Here is a 22,645-nt window from a genome sequence, read left to right as displayed (position 1 = left end):
ACCACTTCCATCATCTTCTGGACAGTCAGCGCCACGTGGTTCCTCACAAACGCGTAGGCAGGGGACAGTTTGTGAGGAGGATGAGGAGGAGTCAATGGAGGAGGAAGACATCCGTCCAGAGGAGGGAGTTCCCGAATTGTCCAGTACTCAGTGTGTACAGCGAGGGTGGGGTGATGACGAGCGGGCAGAGATCACGCCTCCAGCTGGGGACAGCGTTTCTTGGGCAGTTGGCAGTCTGCAGCACATGGTGGATTACATGCTGCAGTGCCTGAGAAACGACCGCCGCATCGACCACATTCTCAACATGTCTGATTATTGGGTGTTCACCCTCCTCTATCCTCGCTACCGGGACAACGTAGAAAGCCTCATCACACCGTTGAACCGGGAGCGAAAAATGCGGGAGTACCAAGACACACTGGTCAGTTCCATCATCTTCTCCATTCCAACTGAGAGAAGTGCTGCTAGTGCATTCCAAAGCAGCTCAGTGCGTCCAGGCAGTGGTGGAGGCTCTGCACAAAGAGGGAGCAGAAGCAGTGCCTCTGCCCAAGGCAAGACCAGTATGGCCGAACTGTGGCACAGTTTTCTGTGCCCACCACAAAAGTCTACACCATCACAGACGGCTCCAGTCAGCAGGAGGCAACGGTTCCGTCAGATGGTGACAGACTACATGTCTTGCCCTCTTGCTGTACTCCCAGACGGCTCTTCCCCTTTCAAGTTTTGGGTCTCAAAGCTGGATACATGGCCAGAGCTAAGCCAGTATGCATTGGAGGTGCTGTCTTGCCCTGCGGCCAGTGTATTATCGGAACGTGTCTTTAGTGCTGCAGGTGGTGTACTAACTGACCGTCGCATGCGACTATCCTCCGATAACGTTGACCGGCTTACTTTCCTGAAAATGAACAAGGCCTGGATCTCGCAGGAATTTGCCACTCCTCCTCCTGATTAAATAATTAGGTCACTGTATACGTTATCCAGGTCTCCTGTTGTGTTCATCTTTCTACCACCTGAACTTAAATTCCTGGGCTCCAACACCGCCAGTTGAGGCTCAGATGTGCCGTCTGCACAGTCAAAACATACGACCCAGTGTTATTGGGTTTCAGTAACGTCAGCTGATCCCCAGCTGTGTAGCCGGCAATGTGTCATGCGACCGCCACGCTGACACAACAACTGAAATGTAAGGGAATCTGTCCCCCCCCCCCCCCAAGGCGTTTGTTACTGAAAGAGCCACCTTGTGCAGCAGTAATGCTGCACAAGGAAAAAGGTAGCTATTTTGGTTTTGCTCCTTGCACACGCAAAACTTAACACTTATAAAATGTGTCCACTGATACCGTAAAACCGTCCCGGAGGTGGGACTTTCCTTCGTAATATGACGCAGCACAGCCGTCATTCCTACCCCCCGGCGCCGCGCCCCGGCTCCTCAGCGTTGTTTGATTCCGTCCCGGAGCCTGCGCTGTTATGTTATCCCGTGGCCAGGCACACTTAGCGCTGCCCGTCTTCTGGCATCATTTGGTGTCAGGCTGGCTGCGCCTGTGCGGCCACGCTGGCCGAGAGCCCGCCTCGCAGTGTCTTCTGATTTAATCCCACTGGGGGCCTGGGATCTATGGACATGCGCAGTGCATATCTGAACCTCCACCTCTCACTCATCTCCCTATGGCTTCTTCAGACTGTTCGGTGTCAGCTGGTCCCTAATAGCATGCCACGGCCGTGACACCGCACAGTCTGAAAAAGAAGCCGTAGGGAGGGGAGTGAGAGGCGAGGATATGCACTGCGCATGGCCATGGATCCCAGGCCCCCAGTGGGATTACATCAGAAGACACTGCGAGGCGGGCTCTCGGCCAGCGCGGCCGCACAGGCGCAGCCAGCCTGACACCAAATGATGTCAGAAGATGGGCAGCGCTAAGTGTGCCTGGCCACGGGATAACATAACAGCGCAGGCTCCGGGACGGAATCAAACAACGCTGAGGAGCCGGGGCACGGCGGCGGGGGGGTAGTAATGATGGCTGTGCTGCGTCATATTACGAAGGAAAGTCCCACCTCCGGGACGGTTTCACGGCTTCAGGGGACACATTTTAAAAGTGTTTAGTTCTGTGTTTGCAAGGAGCATGATGAAAAGAGCCACCTTTTCCTTTTGCATCTTTTGTGCTGCACAAGCTGGCTCTTTCAGCTACAAACGCCTTGGGGGGGGGGGTTAAAGGTTCCCTTTCGACTTTCTCAGGCTTCGGCCTACATTGTGTTCCTCTGCTTTTCCACCTGCCCCTGGGCTCCAACACCGCTAGTTGCCGTCCAGAAGTGCTGTACGCACAGTCAACAGTCGCTCCTCTGTTATTGGGGTTCAGTAACGTCAGCTGTTCCCCTGCTGTGTGTGTGGCAATCCCTCCTACCTCCTCCAACCTCCTCCAACCTCCTCCTCCTCCACCTGTCCCTGGGCTCCAACACCGCCAGTTGCCGTCCAGAAGTGCTGTACGCACAGTCAACAGTCCCTCCTCTGTTATTGGGGTTCAGTAACGTCAGCTGTTCCCCTGCTGTGTATGTGGCAATCCCTCCTACCTCCTCCAACCTCCTCCTCCTCCACCTGTCCCTGGGCTCCAACACCGCCAGTTGCCGTCCAGAAGTGCTGTACGCACAGTCAACAGTCCCTCCTCTGTTATTGGGGTTCAGTAACGTCAGCTGTTCCCCTGCTGTGTGTGTGGCAATCCCTCCTACCTCCTCCAACCTCCTCCTCCTCCACCTGTCCCTGGGCTCCAACACCGCCAGTTGCCGTCCAGAAGTGCTGTACGCACAGTCAACAGTCCCTCCTCTGTTATTGGGGTTCAGTAACGTCAGCTGTTCCCCTGCTGTGTGTGTGGCAATCCCTCCTACCTCCTCCAACCTCCTCCAACCTCCTCCTCCTCCACCTGTCCCTGGGCTCCAACACCGCCAGTTGCCGTCCAGAAGTGCTGTACGCACAGTCAACAGTCCCTCCTCTGTTATTGGGGTTCAGTAACGTCAGCTGTTCCCCTGCTGTGTGTGTGGCAATCCCTCCTACCTCCTCCAACCTCCTCCTCCTCCACCTGTCCCTGGGCTCCAACACCGCCAGTTGCCGTCCAGAAGTGCTGTACGCACAGTCAACAGTCCCTCCTCTGTTATTGGGGTTCAGTAACGTCAGCTGTTCCCCTGCTGTGTGTGTGGCAATCCCTCCTACCTCCTCCAACCTCCTCCAACCTCCTCCTCCTCCACCTGTCCCTGGGCTCCAACACCGCCAGTTGCCGTCCAGAAGTGCTGTACGCACAGTCAACAGTCCCTCCTCTGTTATTGGGGTTCAGTAACGTCAGCTGTTCCCCTGCTGTGTGTGTGGCAATCCCTCCTACCTCCTCCAACCTCCTCCTCCTCCACCTGTCCCTGGGCTCCAACACCGCCAGTTGCCGTCCAGAAGTGCTGTACGCACAGTCAACAGTCCCTCCTCTGTTATTGGGGTTCAGTAACGTCAGCTGTTCCCCTGCTGTGTGTGTGGCAATCCCTCCTACCTCCTCCAACCTCCTCCAACCTCCTCCTCCTCCACCTGTCCCTGGGCTCCAACACCGCCAGTTGCCGTCCAGAAGTGCTGTACGCACAGTCAACAGTCCCTCCTCTGTTATTGGGGTTCAGTAACGTCAGCTGTTCCCCTGCTGTGTGTGTGGCAATCCCTCCTACCTCCTCCAACCTCCTCCTCCTCCACCTGTCCCTGGGCTCCAACACCGCCAGTTGCCGTCCAGAAGTGCTGTACGCACAGTCAACAGTCCCTCCTCTGTTATTGGGGTTCAGTAACGTCAGCTGTTCCCCTGCTGTGTGTGTGGCAATCACTCCTACCTCCTCCAACCTCCTCCTCCTCCACCTGTCCCTGGGCTCCAACACCGCCAGTTGCCGTCCAGAAGTGCTGTACGCACAGTCAACAGTCCCTCCTCTGTTATTGGGGTTCAGTAACGTCAGCTGTTCCCCTGCTGTGTGTGTGGCAATCCCTCCTACCTCCTCCAACCTCCTCCTCCTCCACCTGTCCCTGGGCTCCAACACCGCCAGTTGCCGTCCAGAAGTGCTGTACGCACAGTCAACAGTCCCTCCTCTGTTATTGGGGTTCAGTAACGTCAGCTGTTCCCCTGCTGTGTGTGTGGCAATCACTCCTACCTCCTCCAACCTCCTCCAACCTCCTCCTCCTCCACCTGTCCCTGGGCTCCAACACCGCCAGTTGCCGTCCAGAAGTGCTGTACGCACAGTCAACAGTCCCTCCTCTGTTATTGGGGTTCAGTAACGTCAGCTGTTCCCCTGCTGTGTGTGTGGCAATCCCTCCTACCTCCTCCAACCTCCTCCTCCTCCACCTGTCCCTGGGCTCCAACACCGCCAGTTGCCGTCCAGAAGTGCTGTACGCACAGTCAACAGTCGCTCCTCTGTTATTGGGGTTCAGTAACGTCAGCTGTTCCCCTGCTGTGTGTGTGGCAATCACTCCTACCTCCTCCAACCTCCTCCAACCTCCTCCTCCTCCACCTGTCCCTGGGCTCCAACACCGCCAGTTGCCGTCCAGAAGTGCTGTACGCACAGTCAACAGTCCCTCCTCTGTTATTGGGGTTCAGTAACGTCAGCTGTTCCCCTGCTGTGTGTGTGGCAATCCCTCCAACCTCCTCCAACCTCCTCCTCCTCCACCTGTCCCTGGGCTCCAACACCGCTAGTTGCCGTCCAGAAGTGCTGTACGCACAGAGCCAAACACCTCGCCAATGTGTTAGTGGGGTTCAGCACCGCCAGCTGTTCCCCTGCTGTGTATACGGCAACGTGTACTGCGACCGCCACGCAGGCACAACAAGTTAAATGTAAGGGAACCTGACCCCCCCCCCCCCCCAGGCGTTTGTTACTGAAGGAGCCACCTTGTGCAGCAGTAACGATGCAAAGGGAAAAAGTGCCTCTTTTCGTGATGCTCCTTGCACATGCTGAACCAAACACTTATGAAATGTGTCCCCACACAGCGTTAAACCGTCCGGTAGGTGGAACTTTCCTTTGTCGTGTGACGCAGCACAGCCATCATTTTTACCCCCTTGGCGCCGTGCGCCCCCTCCTCAGCGTTGTTTGAATCTGTCCCGGAGCCTGCGCTGTTAGGTTAGCCCTTGGCCATGCACACATGTTGCGCTGCCCGTCTTCTGACCTCATTTGGTGTCAGGCTGGCTGCGCCTGTGCGGGTGCGCTGGCCGAGATCCCGCCTCGCAGTGTCGTCTAATGTAATCCCACCGCGGGCCTGTGATCCGTGCCCGTGCGCAGTGCATATCCTCTCCTCTCACTCCCCTCCCTACGGCTTCTTCAGACTGTGCGATGTCAGCTGGTCCCTAATAGCATGCCACGGCCGTGACACCGCACAGTCTGAAAAAGCCGTAGGGAGGGGAGTGAGAGGAGAGGATATGCACTGCGCACGGGCACGGATCACAGGCCCGCGGTGGGATTACATTAGACGACACTGCGAGGCGGGATCTCGGCCAGCGCACCCGCACAGGCGCAGCCAGCCTGACACCAAATGAGGTCAGAAGACGGGCAGCGCAACATGTGTGCATGGCCAAGGGCTAACCTAACAGCGCAGGCTCCGGGACAGATTCAAACAACGCTGAGGAGGCGGCGCACGGCGCCAAGGGGGTAAAAATGATGGCTGTGCTGCGTCACACGACAAAGGAAAGTTCCACCTACCGGACGGTTTAACGCTGTGAGGAGACACATTTCATAAATGTTAGGTTCCGCATGTACAAGGACCATAATTAAAAGAGCTAAGTTTACCTTTTCCAGCATTAGTGCTGTACACAATGGCTCTTTCAGCTACAAACGCCTGGGGGGGGGGGGGGGTTAAAGGTTTCCTTTCAACTTGCTCGAGTGCAGGCTTCGGCCTACACTCCGCTCCCCCTGCTCCTCCTGCTGACCCTGGGCTCTAACACCGCCAGTTTTTGCCCAGATGTGCTAGCTGCACAGAGAAAAACACCAGCCAATGTGTCAGTGGGGTTCAGCACCGCCAGCTGTTCCCCTGCTGTGTAGCCGGCAACGTGTCCTGCGACCGCCACGCAGACACAAGAACTGAAATTGAAGGGAACCTGTCCCCCCTCCCCCAGGTGTTTCTATGTTTTACAGCTACCTTGAACAGCAGTAATGCTGCATGTGTTCAAGGTGGCTCAGAAACTTATTCTCCTTGCCCATGTTGAAGTGAACACGTCTAAAATGTGTCCTCTGTGACCATTAAAACGTCCCTCAGGTGTGATTTGACTTTGTGTTGTGAATTTGGATTCTGGGCTCCCCCGGTGGCTACTGGTGGAATTGAACTTGTGACATCATCTTCCCTGTTCACCTGTTCTGATTAGATCTGGGTGTCGCTATATAACCTGGCTTCTCTGTTAGATGCTTGCCGGTCAACAATGTTATCAGAAGCCTCTCTGTGCTTGTTCCTGCTCCCAGACATCTACTAGATAAGTTGGACATTCGTCCATGTTTTGTTTTTGTATTTTGGTTCCAGTTCACAGCTGCAGTTTCGTTACTGTGTCTGGAAAGCTCTTGTTGATCAGGAATTGCCACTCTGGTATTATGAGTTAATGCCAGAGTCCTAAAGTAATTTCTGGATGTGTTTTGTTAGGGTTTTCTACTGACCATGAAAGTATGCTTTCTGTCTTCTGCTATCTAGAAAGCGGACCTCAAATTTGCTAAAACTATTTTCCTGCTGCGTTTGTTGTTTCATCTCATATCACCGCCAATATATGTGGGGGGCTTCTGTCTCCTTTTGGGCATTTCTCTAGAGGTGAGTCAGGTCTTATATTTCCCTCTGCTAGCATTATTTAGTTCTCCGGCCGGCGCTGGGCATATAGGGATAAAAAGTAGGACATGCTACCTGGCTACTTCTAGATGATGCGGTAGGTTTAGTTCATGGTCAGTACAGTTACATCTTCCAAGAGCTTGTTCCTATAGAGGCTTATGCTAGTTCTCTGGCCATGGAGATCATGACAGTTTGACCGGCCCACTAAAGGGTTAAAATCCTTGGCTGAGAAAGGAGAGAAATAAGAAGTCTGCTGAGAGTTTTTTTTTTTTTTTTTTCCTCTGTGCTCTTAATTGGATCACTTGCCAGTCTGTCTATGCTGCAGTCTTTCTTTTTTTTCTCTCTCCTTATAATCTTTGAATGGCTTTGTGTTCACCTGTTAATAATGGATCTTCAGAGTGTAACTGCAGGTTTGAATAATCTCACCACGAAAGTACAAAATTTGCAAGATTTTATTATTCATGCTCCGGTATCTGAGCCGAGAATTCCTTTGCCGGAATTCTTCTCAGGGAATAGATCTAGCTTTCAGAATTTTAGAAATAATTGTAAGCTATTTTTGTCCCTGAAATCTCGTTCTGCTGGAGACTCTGCACAGCAGGTTGGGATTGTGATTTCCTTGCTCCGCGGCGACCCTCAAGACTGGGCTTTTGCATTGGCACCAGGGGATCCTGCGTTGCGCAATGTGGATGCGTTTTTTTTGGCCTTGGGCTTGCTGTATGAGGAACCTCATTTGGAACTTCAGGCAGAAAAAACTTTGATGTCCCTATCGCAGGGGCAAGATGAAGCTGAAATTTACTGCCAAAGATTCCGTAAATGGTCTGTGCTTACTCAGTGGAATGAGTGTGCCTTGGCGGCTACTTTCAGAGAGGGTCTCTCTGATGCCATTAAGGATGTTATGGTGGGGTTCCCTGTGCCTGCGGGTCTGAATGAGTCCATGACAATGGCCATTCAGATCGATAGGCGTCTGCGGGAGCGCAAACCTGTGCACCATCTGGCGGTGTCCACTGAGAAGACGCCAGAAAGCATGCAGTGTGATAGAATTCTGTCCAGAAGCGAGCGGCAGAATTTTAGACGGAAAAATGGGTTGTGTTTCTATTGTGGGGATTCTACTCATGTTATATCAGCGTGCTCTAAGCGTACTAAAAAGCTTGATAAATCTGTTTCCATTGGCACTTTACAGTCTAAATTTATTTTGTCTGTGACCCTGATTTGCTCTTTGTCATCTATTACTACTGACGCCTATATCGACTCTGGCGCCGCTTTGAGTCTTATGGATTGGTCCTTTGCCAATCGTTGTGGGTATGATTTAGAGCCTTTGGAAACTCTTATTCCTCTGAAGGGGATTGACTCCACCCCATTGGCTAATAATAAACCACAATACTGGACACAAGTGACTATGTGTATTAATCCGGATCACCAGGAGACTATTCGTTTTCTAGTGCTGTATAATCTACATGAGGATTTGGTGCTGGGATTGCCATGGCTGCAGTCTCACAACCCAGTCCTTGACTGGAGAGCTATGTCTGTGTTGAGCTGGGGATGTAAGGGGACTCATGGGGACGTACCTTTGGTGTCCATTTCATCATCTATTCCCTCTGAAATCCCTGAGTTCCTGTCTGATTATCGTGACGTCTTTGAAGAACCCAAGCTGGGTTCACTACCTCCGCACCGTGAGTGCGATTGTGCTATAGATTTAATTCCGGGTAGTAAATACCCAAAGGGTCGTTTATTTAATCTGTCTGTGCCTGAACATACTGCTATGCGAGAATATATAAAGGAGTCCTTGGAAAAGGGACATATTCGTCCATCGTCATCTCCCTTAGGAGCCGGTTTTTTCTTTGTGTCAAAAAAAGACGGCTCTTTGAGACCATGTATTGATTATCGGCTTTTGAATAAAATCACGGTTAAATATCAATACCCATTGCCGTTGCTGACTGATTTGTTTGCTCGCATAAAGGGGGCCAAGTGGTTCTCTAAGATTGATCTCCGTGGGGCGTATAATTTGGTGCGGATCAGGCAGGGGGATGAGTGGAAAACCGCATTTAATACGCCCGAGGGCCACTTTGAGTATTTGGTGATGCCTTTTGGTCTTTCTAATGCCCCTTCAGTCTTCCAGTCCTTTATGCATGATATTTTCCGCGATTTTTTGGATAAATTTATGATAGTGTATCTGGATGATATTCTGATTTTTTCGGATGACTGGGACTCTCATGTCCGGCAAGTTAAGAGGGTTTTTCAGGTTTTGCGGTCTAATTCTCTGTGTGTCAAGGGTTCTAAGTGCGTTTTTGGGGTTCAGAGAATTTCCTTTTTGGGATATATTTTTTCTCCCTCTTCCATTGAGATGGATCCTGTCAAGGTTCAAGCTATTTGTGATTGGACGCAGCCCTCTTCTCTTAAAAGTCTTCAGAAATTTTTGGGCTTTGCCAACTTTTATCGTCGATTTATTTCTGGTTTTTCGGATGTCGTTAAGCCATTGACCAATTTGACTAGACAGGGTGCTGATGTTGCTAATTGGTCCCCTGATGCTGTGGAGGCCTTTCAGGAGCTTAAGCGCCGTTTTTCTTCTGCCCCTGTGTTGCGTCAGCCTGATGTGACTCTTCCTTTTCAGGTTGAGGTCGACGCTTCTGAGATCGGAGCTGGGGCAGTGTTGTCGCAGAAAAGTTCTGACTGCGCCGTGATGAGGCCTTGTGCCTTCTTTTCCCGTAAATTTTCGCCCGCTGAGCGGAATTATGATGTTGGGAATCGGGAGCTTTTGGCCATGAAGTGGGCGTTTGAGGAGTGGCGCCATTGGCTCGAGGGGGCCAGACATCAGGTGGTGGTATTGACTGACCACAAAAATTTGATTTATCTTGAGACCGCCAGGCGCCTGAATCCTAGACAGGCGCGCTGGTCATTATTTTTTTCTCGGTTTAATTTTGTGGTATCGTACCTACCAGGTTCTAAGAATGTTAAGGCGGATGCCCTTTCTAGGAGTTTTGAGCCTGATTCACCTGGCAACTCTGACCCCACAGGTATTCTTAAGGAGGGAGTTATCTTGTCAGCTGTTTCTCCAGACCTGCGGCGGGCCTTGCAGGAGTTTCAGGCGGATAGACCGGATCGTTGTCCGCCTGATAGGCTGTTTGTTCCTGATGATTGGACCAGTAAAGTCATCTCTGAGGTGCATTCTTCTGCGTTGGCAGGTCATCCTGGAATTTTTGGTACCAGGGATTTGGTGGCAAGATCCTTCTGGTGGCCTTCCCTGTCACGAGATGTGCGAGGCTTTGTGCAGTCTTGTGACGTTTGTGCTCGGGCCAAGCCTTGTTGTTCTCGGGCTAGTGGATTATTGTTGCCCTTGCCTATTCCTAAGAGGCCTTGGACACACATCTCGATGGATTTTATTTCAGATCTGCCTGTTTCTCAGAAGATGTCTGTCATCTGGGTGGTGTGTGACCGTTTTTCTAAGATGGTTCATTTGGTTCCCCTGCCCAAATTGCCTTCTTCTTCCGAGTTGGTGCCCCTGTTTTTTCAAAATGTTGTTCGTTTGCATGGTATTCCTGAGAATATCGTTTCTGACAGAGGAACCCAATTTGTGTCTAGATTTTGGCGGGCATTTTGTGCTAGGATGGGCATAGATTTGTCTTTTTCGTCTGCTTTTCACCCTCAGACTAATGGCCAGACCGAGCGGACTAATCAGACCCTGGAGACATATCTGAGGTGTTTTGTGTCTGCTGACCAGGATGATTGGGTTGCTTTTTTGCCATTGGCGGAGTTCGCCCTCAATAATCGGGCCAGCTCTGCCACCTTGGTTTCCCCGTTTTTCTGTAATTCGGGGTTCCATCCTCGATTTTCCTCCGGTCAGATGGAATCCTCGGATTGTCCTGGAGTGGATGCGGTGGTGGAGAGATTGCATCATATCTGGGGGCAGGTGATGGACAATTTAAAGTTGTCCCAGGAGAAGACTCAGCTTTTTGCCAACCGTCACCGTCGTGTTGGTCCTCGGCTTTGTGTTGGAGATTTGGTGTGGTTGTCTTCTCGTTTTGTCCCTATGAGGGTCTCATCTCCTAAGTTTAAGCCTCGGTTCATCGGTCCGTATAAAATATTGGAGATTCTTAACCCTGTTTCCTTCCGTTTGGACCTCCCTGCATCCTTTTCTATTCATAACGTTTTTCATCGGTCGTTATTGCGCAGGTATGAGGCACCGGTTGTGCCTTCCGTTGAGCCTCCTGCTCCGGTGTTGGTTGAGGGTGAGTTGGAGTACGTTGTGGAAAAAATCCTAGACTCCCGTGTTTCCAGACGGAGACTCCAGTATCTGGTCAAGTGGAAGGGATACGGCCAGGAGGATAATTCTTGGGTCACTGCATCTGATGTTCATGCCTCTGATCTGGTTCGTGCCTTTCATAGGGCCCATCCTGATCGCCCTGGTGGTTCTGGTGAGGGTTCGGTGCCCCCTCCTTGAGGGGGGGGTACTGTTGTGAATTTGGATTCTGGGCTCCCCCGGTGGCTACTGGTGGAATTGAACTTGTGACATCATCTTCCCTGTTCACCTGTTCTGATTAGATCTGGGTGTCGCTATATAACCTGGCTTCTCTGTTAGATGCTTGCCGGTCAACAATGTTATCAGAAGCCTCTCTGTGCTTGTTCCTGCTCCCAGACATCTACTAGATAAGTTGGACATTCGTCCATGTTTTGTTTTTGTATTTTGGTTCCAGTTCACAGCTGCAGTTTCGTTACTGTGTCTGGAAAGCTCTTGTTGATCAGGAATTGCCACTCTGGTATTATGAGTTAATGCCAGAGTCCTAAAGTAATTTCTGGATGTGTTTTGTTAGGGTTTTCTACTGACCATGAAAGTATGCTTTCTGTCTTCTGCTATCTAGAAAGCGGACCTCAAATTTGCTAAAACTATTTTCCTGCTGCGTTTGTTGTTTCATCTCATATCACCGCCAATATATGTGGGGGGCTTCTGTCTCCTTTTGGGCATTTCTCTAGAGGTGAGTCAGGTCTTATGTGTCAGTGGGGTCCAGCACCGCCAGCTGTTCCCCTGCTGTGTAGCTGGTAACGTGTCCTGCAAAAGCCACGCAGACACAACACACCCAAAGCTGCCGCCTGTGCAGGCTTCGGCCTACACTCCCCTCCCCCTGCTCCTCCTCCTCCTGCTCCTCCTCCTGCTGTCCCTGGGCTCTAACACACCGCCAGTTGGGGCCCAGATGTGCTAGCTGCACAGAGAAAAACACCAGCCAATGTGTCAGTGGGGTCCAGCACCGCCAGCTGTTCCCCTGCTGTGCAGCCGGCAACGTGTCCTGCAAAAGCCACGCAGACACAAGAACTGAAATTGAAGGGAACCTGTCCCCCCTCCCCCAGGCGTTTTTACGTTATCCAGCCACCTTGTACAGCGGTAATGCTGCATGTGTGCAAGGTGGCTCAGAAACGTATTCTCCTCGCACATGTGGAACTGAAAACACGTCTGAAATGTGTCCTCTGTGTGACCATTTAACCGTCCCGGTGGTGTGACTTTCCTTTGTAATGACACGCTGCAACCCCCTTGGTAGCGCTGCCCGTCTTCTGGCATCATTGTTTGGCTGGCTGCGCCTCTGCGGCCGCCCTGACCCACACAACGCCCCTCGGTGTCTTATTTATTGGGACTGCGAGGGTGTGATTCATGGGCAGGATCAGTGCATCAGTTCGCCTGTCCCTCCTCTCCTTCCGCCTTCTTCGGACTGTGCGGCTTCATGGCCGTGGCATGCGATAAGGGATCAGATGACGCCGCACAGTCTGAAGCGGGTGTAAGGACCCGAGTGTGAGAGGCGAACATATGTGCTGCGCCAGGCCCTGAATCCCAGCCCCGCAGTGTTTTAACAATGTTAAGACACTGCGGGGCTGGGATTCATGGTCATCGCGAACCGCACCGGCCGACATTACATGATGCCAGAAGATGGGCAGCGCTAACGGCGCTAGGCCAGGGGATAACACGACAGCGCAGACTCCTGTACAGCAAATAACAACGCTCGGGAGGCTGCACCCAGCACCAAGGTGGGATTCTTGACACCTGTGCTGCGTCTCATTACAAAGGGAACTCTCGCCTCCATTACACAGTTTGACTGTATAAAGGGCTAAATGTTATACGTGTTCCATTCAGCGTGTGCAAGGAGAAAAATTACAAGAGCAACCTTTGACTTGCGCAGCACTGCTGCTGCATAAGCTGTGGCTCTTCTACTTTGTAACCCCTGAGGGGGGGTTAAAGGTGACTTTTGAAATCGGTTCAATTAGGCTTCGGCCTACACTCTGCTCCACCTGCAGAGCCCGGGCTCCAACAACGCTAGTTGCTGTCCGGAAGTGCTGGCTGCACAGAGCCAAACACCTCGCCAATGTGTCAGTGGGGTCCAGCACCGCCAGCTGTTCCCCTGCTGTGTAGCCGGCAACGTGTCCTGCAAAAGCCACGCAGACACAACACACCCAAAGCTGCCGCCTGTGCAGGCTTCGGCCTACACTCCCCTCCCCCTGCTCCTCCTCCTCCTGCTCCTCCTCCTGCTGTCCCTGGGCTCTAACACACCGCCAGTTGGGGCCCAGATGTGCTAGCTGCACAGAGAAAAACACCAGCCAATGTGTCAGTGGGGTCCAGCACCGCCAGCTGTTCCCCTGCTGTGCAGCCGGCAACGTGTCCTGCAAAAGCCACGCAGACACAAGAACTGAAATTGAAGGGAACCTGTCCCCCCTCCCCCAGGCGTTTTTACGTTATCCAGCCACCTTGTACAGCGGTAATGCTGCATGTGTGCAAGGTGGCTCAGAAACGTATTCTCCTCGCACATGTGGAACTGAAAACACGTCTGAAATGTGTCCTCTGTGTGACCATTTAACCGTCCCGGTGGTGTGACTTTCCTTTGTAATGACACGCTGCAACCCCCTTGGTAGCGCTGCCCGTCTTCTGGCATCATTGTTTGGCTGGCTGCGCCTCTGCGGCCGCCCTGACCCACACAACGCCCCTCAGTGTCTTATTTATTGGGACTGCGAGGGTGTGATTCATGGGCAGGATCAGTGCATCAGTTCGCCTGTCCCTCCTCTCCTTCCGCCTTCTTCGGACTGTGCGGCTTCATGGCCGTGGCATGCGATAAGGGATCAGATGACGCCGCACAGTCTGAAGCGGGTGTAAGGACCCGAGTGTGAGAGGCGAACATATGTGCTGCGCCAGGCCCTGAATCCCAGCCCCGCAGTGTTTTAACAATGTTAAGACACTGCAGGGCTGGGATTCATGGTCATCGCGAACCGCACCGGCCGACATTACATGATGCCAGAAGATGGGCAGCGCTAACGGCGCTAGGCCAGGGGATAACACGACAGCGCAGACTCCTGTACAGCAAATAACAACGCTCGGGAGGCTGCACCCAGCACCAAGGTGGGATTCTTGACACCTGTGCTGCGTCTCATTACAAAGGGAACTCTCGCCTCCATTACACAGTTTGACTGTATAAAGGGCTAAATGTTATACGTGTTCCATTCAGCATGTGCAAGGAGAAAAATTACAAGAGCAACCTTTGACTTGCGCAGCACTGCTGCTGCATAAGCTGTGGCTCTTCTACTTTGTAACCCCTGAGGGGGGGTTAAAGGTGACTTTTGAAATCGGTTCAATTAGGCTTCGGCCTACACTCTGCTCCACCTGCAGAGCCCGGGCTCCAGCAACGCTAGTTGCTGTCCGGAAGTGCTGGCTGCACAGAGCCAAACACCTCGCCAATGTGTCAGTGGGGTCCAGCACCGCCAGCTGTTCCCCTGCTGTGTAGCTGGTAACGTGTCCTGCAAAAGCCACGCAGACACAACACACCCAAAGCTGCCGCCTGTGCAGGCTTCGGCCTACACTCCCCTCCCCCTGCTCCTCCTCCTCCTGCTCCTCCTCCTGCTGTCCCTGGGCTCTAACACACCGCCAGTTGGGGCCCAGATGTGCTAGCTGCACAGAGAAAAACACCAGCCAATGTGTCAGTGGGGTCCAGCACCGCCAGCTGTTCCCCTGCTGTGCAGCCGGCAACGTGTCCTGCAAAAGCCACGCAGACACAAGAACTGAAATTGAAGGGAACCTGTCCCCCCTCCCCCAGGCGTTTTTACGTTATCCAGCCACCTTGTACAGCGGTAATGCTGCATGTGTGCAAGGTGGCTCAGAAACGTATTCTCCTCGCACATGTGGAACTGAAAACACGTCTGAAATGTGTCCTCTGTGTGACCATTTAACCGTCCCGGTGGTGTGACTTTCCTTTGTAATGACACGCTGCAACCCCCTTGGTAGCGCTGCCCGTCTTCTGGCATCATTGTTTGGCTGGCTGCGCCTCTGCGGCCGCCCTGACCCACACAACGCCCCTCGGTGTCTTATTTATTGGGACTGCGAGGGTGTGATTCATGGGCAGGATCAGTGCATCAGTTCGCCTGTCCCTCCTCTCCTTCCGCCTTCTTCGGACTGTGCGGCTTCATGGCCGTGGCATGCGATAAGGGATCAGATGACGCCGCACAGTCTGAAGCGGGTGTAAGGACCCGAGTGTGAGAGGCGAACATATGTGCTGCGCCAGGCCCTGAATCCCAGCCCCGCAGTGTTTTAACAATGTTAAGACACTGCGGGGCTGGGATTCATGGTCATCGCGAACCGCACCGGCCGACATTACATGATGCCAGAAGATGGGCAGCGCTAACGGCGCTAGGCCAGGGGATAACACGACAGCGCAGACTCCTGTACAGCAAATAACAACGCTCGGGAGGCTGCACCCAGCACCAAGGTGGGATTCTTGACACCTGTGCTGCGTCTCATTACAAAGGGAACTCTCGCCTCCATTACACAGTTTGACTGTATAAAGGGCTAAATGTTATACGTGTTCCATTCAGCGTGTGCAAGGAGAAAAATTACAAGAGCAACCTTTGACTTGCGCAGCACTGCTGCTGCATAAGCTGTGGCTCTTCTACTTTGTAACCCCTGAGGGGGGGTTAAAGGTGACTTTTGAAATCGGTTCAATTAGGCTTCGGCCTACACTCTGCTCCACCTGCAGAGCCCGGGCTCCAACAACGCTAGTTGCTGTCCGGAAGTGCTGGCTGCACAGAGCCAAACACCTCGCCAATGTGTCAGTGGGGTCCAGCACCGCCAGCTGTTCCCCTGCTGTGTAGCCGGCAACGTGTCCTGCAAAAGCCACGCAGACACAACACACCCAAAGCTGCCGCCTGTGCAGGCTTCGGCCTACACTCCCCTCCCCCTGCTCCTCCTCCTGCTGTCCCTGGGCTCTAACACACCGCCAGTTGGGGCCCTAGGAAGACAAGCTTGAATAGGTCCCCATCCGGGTTCCAGTACCGTCAGCTGGTTCTCGGCAGTGTCTTTTGCTCTTGTACCTTCTGCTCCCCATCCTGGTTCCAGTACCGTCAGCTGGTTCCGGGCAGAGCCTTTGGCTTAGGTGCCTCCCTCTGGGTATCCGAGTTCCACCAACGTCAGGTGGTCCTTGGTAGTGCTTTCAGGCACGGGTACCTCCTGCTTAGTAACCGGGTTCCAGTAACGTCAGCTGGTCCTCGGTAGTTCCATTGGCTCTTGGACCTTCGGCTACCCATCCGGGTTCCAGTACCGTCAGCTGGTTCTCGGCAGTGTCTTTTGCTCTTGTACCTTCTGCTCCCCATCCTGGTTCCAGTACCGTCAGCTGGTTCCGGGCAGAGCCTTTGGCTTAGGTGCCTCCCTCTGGGTATCCGAGTTCCACCAACGTCAGGTGGTCCTTGGTAGTGCTTTCAGGCACGGGTACCTCCTGCTTAGTAACCGGGTTCCAGTAACGTCAGCTGGTCCTCGGTAGTTCCATTGGCTCTTGGACCTTCGGCTACCCATCCGGGTTCCAGTACCGTCAGCTGGTTCTCGGCAGTGTCTTTTGCTCTTGTACCTTCTGCTCCCCATCCTGGTTCCAGTACCGTCAGCTGGTTCCGGGCAGAGCCTTTGGCTTAGGTGCCTCCCTCTGGGTATCCGAGTTCCACCAACGTCAGGTGGTCCTTGGTAGTGCTTTCAGGCACGGGTACCTCCTGCTTAGTAACCGGGTTCCAGTAACGTCAGCTGGTCCTCGGTAGTTCCATTGGCTCTTGGACCTTCGGGTAGCCATCCGAGTTCCAGTTCCATCAGCTGTTTCTCGGCATTTTCTCAGCCTTCTTGTACCTTCTGCTACATTTCCAAGTTCAAGACCCGAAAGACGATGACCCGGAAGACCACCCCTAAGATGATGACGACACCAGAGACGACAACCACCGAGATGACGACGACCCTGGAGACGATGACCCTGAAGACGACCCCGATGACGACGACCCCGATGACGACGACCCCGATGACGACGACCCTGGAGATGACGACCCTGGAGATGACGACGACAACCTGGAAGACCGAGAAGCAGAAGAACAAGAGGCTGCAGAACAAAGAGCAGAAGAACATTAAGCATAAGACTAAATATCAGAGCAAAAGATATTATCTAAATTATAAGCAGAAGAAGACTAAGCAGTGTATGGGGGTGAGTCCGTTCCTCCTCGTGGTGCCCCTGGATAAAGCCTGATGCTGCAGGCCAAACTGAACGCGGACAAATGTAACTGTTTTGTGACAGGCAGAACGGAAGGTGTAATCTTCAAACTTTTATAGATAACAACTACGGGAATGCCTGTCACAAATAAGAATATGATGAAGAAGTTGAATATAAAAAAGATAATAGTTAAATAAAAAGAATATGAACAATGTAAAAAAAAAAAAATATATATACGTAGAAAAGAAGAAGATGAATAAGGTGAAGAAGTCGATGTCACAGAAGCTGATGATGAGGATAATGAAGAAGAAAGTGTGGGAGAAGTAAAAAATAGGGTGAAGGGCGTGGAAGTAGTGAAACATCAATATCTGACAAAATAAATAAAAAATTAACATAGTCAAATTCTTTCTAACGCCGAACGTCATAAAAAAATTAAAAATACTGCTATTCTATTTGATTGGGATAAACCCCTGTGCCTTTAATGTCTCCGCCACCTCCCCCAATACATCCTACATTATTCTTAGTTGTTTTCCTTCATGTAGAATTAACCTACAAGGAAAGAAAGGGTTTATTTTAATTCCGATATTTTCGTCCCATTGACTTGCATTGGGATCGGGTATCGGTATCGGATTGGATTCCGATACTGTGACGGTATCGGCCGATACTTTCCGATACCGATACTTTCCGATATCGGAAAGTATCGCTCAACACTACTCATCACTATATGTAATCTTTTGGAACTTTGTATTTTTATTGATATTGCTAAGCTGTGAGCATTGACAAACTCACTATGCTAAAGTCATTCTGAAATCGCTGCTGCATTCCCTGCCTAGGCTTTTATACAGACTCTGATTGTTTTTATATATTGACTGCGCTATATCATATGCTGTAATAGCTCTAAAGCATTATGGGGAAACCCATGTGGTTGCACCTTACATTATGTCAGACTTCTGTGACTGATGCAGCCTTCTGGAGGGCATTTGTTTCGCAATTTGTGCAAATCGGTCTGCATACTGTTGGAATTTTCTAGGACCTACGAATTTCATAAAATTTGACTACAAATCAAATTGCATCAAGTAGATTATATAATCTGTATCAGCTACCCAAAAAAGAGGACCAGCCTATATGAACAGCACTTTCAAAAAAATAGAAAACCCAAATAAGTAAAGGATGTAAAGGCGACTTTATATAAAATGATATAACTTTATTGTAACAAATCAATTGTTAAAAAACACATATAAAAGTGAAGGAAAGGGAGCAGTGGCAAAGAAACCTCACATATCTAGGTTACAGAGGTAGGTATGACCAATCAAATATGAAAGATTGCAAATAAAAAAAACAACTGATGCTCAATGGTCAATGGTGAGCTAGACAATGGTCTCCAGACAAAATCATTAATAAGGGTGCTTGGTCACCAAAAACACGCTGATATTGCATTTTATTCACTGTCTACACTGATGTTTTATCCTCTATTGAGCACATTTTCTAGTGAATGAAGAAAAGTTTTTTTCACTACCTCATAGAGCTGGATTCTCCATTTTTTCTGATTACTACATGCCCTGACACAGCGGTTCTGTGCTCAGAGTTCCTTAGGATGTCGACTATGGTGAGCTGGACTTTGCTCTATTTCATATAGCTTTGTATTATGCATTGTGAGGCAGTGACCGGTGTTATATTATATAAGCTATTTGGTGTAGGTTTCAGGAAAAGCTGGTATGGGCTTTTATTTTTGAAACGGACTCCAGGAAGTAAGTGGGGTCGGTCCTTTTCCTCCAGGCCCAGTCTTGCAAGTGACTTATGGCCACAGACTCTAGATTGAGAGAAAAAAATAACCTGCAGGAAGGTTTTGGGTGTGTCAGTGTGGAGTTTTCATGGTGTAGGGCAGACAGCTCTGCAAAAGCTCTGCCTGTGTGAGGGAACACAGAGCCCAGCAGAGCGAACTCCTGGTACCCTGCAGCACGGTGGTGCCATCACCTTAGCAACCGGGGGGAGCAAAGGTTCTATTTACTAGGCCACTCCTCACAGTTAGGTAAAACTGGTAGTTGGAGGGAAAGTTAGGGAGTTCCTGGCTGGGGACCGAGACGGAAGGGTCTCCAGGTCGAGCTGGCTGTAATGATTTCCAGTCAGATCCAGACTGCGGTCTAAGGAGGACGAGGGTCCACGGAGCTGCACCTGCCCCACGTGTGGCAGCATCCTAAGAAAGAGATATAGATGAGAAGTGTATTGCAGTGAGTGAGAAACGAAGGCATAGCAACAAGTGGATACCAGAGAGGAGAGTGGCCGAGAGAAGCTGCATCCTTCTGGTGCGCGATCCGGTAGCCGGAATACCGAGGGAGTAAGTGCTCTACGCCTTGCTTCAAAAACCAGCAAGGCAGGTGATTCCAAGTTGCCTGTCCGCCCTTTATACACAGGAGGCAAGGTGGTAACCTTAAAGAGGCTGGGGCTTGCTAGAGTCCCTAACCAAAGTCTCAAGTCACCGGTCATACGTGTTTTGTTTTATCCGACCACGGGGAACAGTGAGAGGAGTAATAACGGTGAGGACCTTATTGGAGCTTATGCAAGTAGGGACCTACTGTGTTACTGTGTGCATAGGAAGGCTATTGAATTCCACCTGGATAAGGGGACTCTGGATTTGCCTTCAGACCGGCCGCACTCTGCCTGCCCTGTGGTCCGTACCCTGGACTGTGGACACTGAAGCCTTAAGTAAAGGTAAAGAGACTGCAACCTTGTGTCCTCATTATTCACTGCGCCTTACATCATCCACCATCCACCATCTACACTCTGGGAAGCCCTGGGGATACACTTCACCTGTGGGAAGGTATAAACCATCAAGCTGCCATAACATCACCCCAGCGGACCCCCAAGCAGCGTCGGTCGCCCTGACCGAATACCACAGGTGGCGTCACGAACATTTCCCCTTTAAAGACCTTTCCCATAAGAACTATTCCTTTTACTGGACACCCCTGAGGGCCACGGACCGGGTCAGCCACCGTGACATCCCCCGAACCGAAGGACCCGGTGCCGAGTACCCCATTGCCCTACGCTGGGGGCGATCCAAACAACGTGCATGATAATGGCAATTTTTACTGTACACTACCATGATTGTAGCAAGAGCTATATAAAATTTCCAGCTCAGTTGAAAGGACCCTCCAGACAAAACTGCACTTTGTGCTATACCTGGTGCATGATGCAGGGTATCGCTCTTTGATCTTATTTATCTCATTATTCGAAGGTTATTCATTACCCCAATGCACTACATTAGGGAAAGTGTTGCAAAACTAAAGTCATTTTGTCATAATTTTCCAACTATTTCTTTGTTAGCAATATACGTAGAACTTATCATAATCTTTGTTTAATATATTATAGTTTTCTGATATAACCCTTTAGGCGAAGTGCACACGTTAAGTAAGAAGCCAATCACCAAGACAAAGGATGCACCAGGAGGATCAGGCTGAATATATATATATATATATGCCTTTATTAATTCTTAAGTGGCAGTACAGTAACAGATAGTATATTAAAACCAAACAGTTAATACAAAAAGTGTGCTATGCAGGACGGCAATAAATATCAAATCAAATAAGCGGAAACCCTATTGCACATATGAAAATCTTAAAAAAAAAATTTTTTACCAGTATTTCTGTGCCAGGTAATGATTTCCAGAATGAAGATAAAAATTCCCAGAAGCAAAAGTGTGAAATTTATATATAAAAATTAAAAATTTTTAAAAAGTGTATGTGCAAAATACAAAAAGTGCTTTATAGTGCAATCAATTGGAACAATGCAAAGGTGCACAAAGACGGGGCTATCACCCTTTTAGTTTCACATAAAATGCCAAATAAAAAAGTGCAAAGTGCTAGAGAGCAGGGAATATTTATAAACATTACCTGTGGGTACCTCGCCGTCCTGAACACGCACACTCCCGACACGTGTTTCGGAAACCTAGTTCCTTCGTCAGGGGGTGGTGTTCAGGCTTCAAGGGTCACAATTTATATAATGAGCATTTAACATGGACTAATTACTTCCGGATTGGAGTTCACACATGTGCAGTAAGTGCACATGGTCCCTGTGTGTTGCCGATGATGTCAGTCCAAAATGTCATCGGCGCATACGCGGCTAGCCAAGTCAGGACTCCCCATGCTCCCACATCGCGAGACCGGACGTACGGGATAGTGCCCGACGTTACCAAGGTAACCGCAACGTGAGAGCATAAGAGACCCCGACCGCGAGCCGCGATGCGCACCAATCAGACCGGCATAATGAGCGACATAAAGGTTAATGGGCAAGAATAATGCAACGCAAAAAAGGGGCACATTTCATTGTATAGTACAAACGGCCAAACATTAAATACTGTGCATACCCCTAAGATGACACATAAAAGCATGCATCAAATAAGATGATATATTATCTACACATATAAAGGTATATCTACCCGTCTATAGTACACATGTACAAAATTCTTATATTGCGTCACATTTAGCAATCCCAAAAAATACTAATTTGCAAAAACACAGAAGAAAAATCACAGAATATATTTACATATGCATCAGGGTGCTCAGGCTGTGTAGCAAAATTTTTTTTTCTTTTTATATATATATATATTTTTTTTTTAAAATAATAACAGCATATAATATTAAAAATATTACAAAACAATTTCTTTATTTGTTTTAGATGTGGAGAGAAAGACGAATCCATCAAGTCCATAATACTCTTTCCACAATCAGCCACAACGTGATTCTTCAGCAAAAGCAACACACGATATTCACGGAAGATTTTATTAGCTAAAAAAAAGTGAATATAAAATGTTAGAAACAATAAAAAAGCCAAAAAATTACCAATAATAAAAAGTGGGAATTAAAAGAAGGGGTACCATAAAATGAGGAATAAAAGAATAAATAGCATATTTCCTTATATAAAAGGGGCAAAACTAATATTCTCGTTAAGGCCCTGGGGAGAAATAGTTTCTAGCAGCCAGATCCATTTAGTTTCCAACTGAGCTAAAGGAGTACTAATTTTACCCTCCCTTTCGCCAACCTCAATCTGGTCTATACGTCACGTCACGAACATTTCCCCTTTAAAGACCTTTCCCATAAGAACTATTCCTTTTACTGGACACCGCTGAGGGCCACGGACCGGGTCAGCCACCGTGACATCCCCCGAACCGAAGGACCCGGTGCCGAGTACCCCATTGCCCTACGCTGGGGGCGATCCAAACAACGTGCATGATAATAGCAATTTTTACTGTACACTACCATGATTGTAGCAAGAGCTATATAAAATTTCCAGCTCAGTTGAAAGGACCCTCCAGACAAAACTGCACTTTGTGCTATACCTGGTGCATGATGCAGGGTATCGCTCTTTGATCTTATTTATCTCATTATTCGAAGGTTATTCA

The sequence above is a fragment of the Ranitomeya variabilis genome, chromosome 1 (genome assembly GCF_051348905.1).
Source record: "Ranitomeya variabilis isolate aRanVar5 chromosome 1, aRanVar5.hap1, whole genome shotgun sequence".
In the NCBI taxonomy this organism is placed as follows: Eukaryota; Metazoa; Chordata; class Amphibia; order Anura; family Dendrobatidae; genus Ranitomeya; species Ranitomeya variabilis.
The sequence above is the reverse complement of the archived record's forward strand: the minus strand, read 5'-3'. Positions refer to the sequence as shown.